The sequence below is a fragment of the Pundamilia nyererei genome, unplaced genomic scaffold (assembly GCF_000239375.1).
Source record: "Pundamilia nyererei isolate P.nyererei 1_Seehausen unplaced genomic scaffold, PunNye1.0 scaffold00032, whole genome shotgun sequence".
Lineage (NCBI taxonomy): Eukaryota > Metazoa > Chordata > Actinopteri > Cichliformes > Cichlidae > Pundamilia > Pundamilia nyererei.
The window spans coordinates 3,918,829-3,920,296 of record NW_005187433.1 but is presented as its reverse complement, the minus strand read 5'-3'; the positions used below and the strand labels follow the sequence as shown (position 1 = coordinate 3,920,296).

General features: G+C 38.5%; 1 protein-coding gene across 1 annotated transcript in view; it reads right to left on the bottom strand.

Moving 5' to 3' along the window:
• npdc1a (neural proliferation, differentiation and control, 1a) overlaps positions 1 to 1,468 on the bottom strand; it is a 21,059-nt gene that overhangs the window by 19,055 nt on the left and 536 nt on the right. The window lies entirely within an intron of this gene.

Here is a 1,468-nt window from a genome sequence, read left to right as displayed (position 1 = left end):
AAGACAGAGCAAATTCACACCATTTGGAGCCCAGGGGATGTCAGTGAAGTCTGCAAGTGTTTACTGCTTATTTACATAATTTACATCTATTCCAGGAATATAAAGAATTGGATATATTCACATTACTATGGGGCATGTTATCGGCAAGAATCTGTTGACACGTATAATGATACAGGGTTGTGAATCAGTATATTGCAATGTGTATTCCATTAATTCAGTGGCATTAAAAAAGTAAACTTTTCAAAGAAATGAGACCTAACAGGACACGGGGCAACACAAATGAACCACTGGCTGCTACAAATCTGTTAAGTAAACTATGATTTACACGTAGATGAATCAACACAGTGTTCTAAAGCTTACTATTGTACTCAGCTGCATTTTCTTATACCCAATATCCTGCCTTGACTTGTAACAATATTAGTCTTTTGCTAGAAATTACTCAGAAGTAGCCACAGAGTGGCAGAAACGACCTGGCTACTGTTATTGGTCCTTTTTTGTGGCAGTCATCATTAAGGTGCAATTCCATCTTTCTTGGGATGTCAATCAAATAGCCATTGGCACTGGATTATTGACAGTAATTCCAGAAATCCCATGAATATCACGATTACTGTTAGTACCGATGTATCACAGCATCCCTTTCTGCTGTGACTGAAAACCAAGAATTTGTACTGCGTTTCGTTTAAAGCTTTCATTTCTCCAAGCCGTCGTACATCAGTCAAAGTCCATTCACACTGCACATGCAATACAAGCTTCAAATGTAAACACTATGCACATTTCATTTGTCACAAAGCACATCAGAGCACACGCCTTGAACAACCACTTTAAATTGAAAACAGGCTTCTTCTTTTTACACATTCATTCTTATAGAAATCTAAAAAATATACATTAACATCAACAAATTCATACTGGTTTGGGTCAATAGAGGCAGTCAATGTTGAGTATAGTGTGTGTGTGCATGTGTGTGTGTTGATGGGTGCATGCCTTTAATAAAAGATAAAGATTACATGAGTCCAGCTGTTGGTTCTCCCACGGGTTTTCTGCATTAATGGCTGAGAAGCAGATTATCGCCCCTGCACATATTAACAGCAACCATCTCTGCGTGGTAAAACATTAGACACACACACTCACATATAAACCTGCAGCCTGGTAGTTCCCACATACTTAAAAATTGCCCACTTGGTTTACACATCACTTCATTTGTCTTACATTTTTATAGGGTTATTGTGACATTAACAAAGGTGCAATTGTCAGCACAGAACAGCCTGAGTAACCTGACAAGGAAGGAAATTTGAATTTTTGGCCTTTGTCTTTCCATTGTGCTCTTGTCACTCATTCAGATTCACACGCACTTGCTTAACCTGCCGAACACCATAACCAAAAATTAAAGTGTGAACAAATCACACTTGTATAGTTGCACATCTCTTCCCCGCGTTAATAACAAAAGCTCTTTGGTGACACGTCCTAGTAG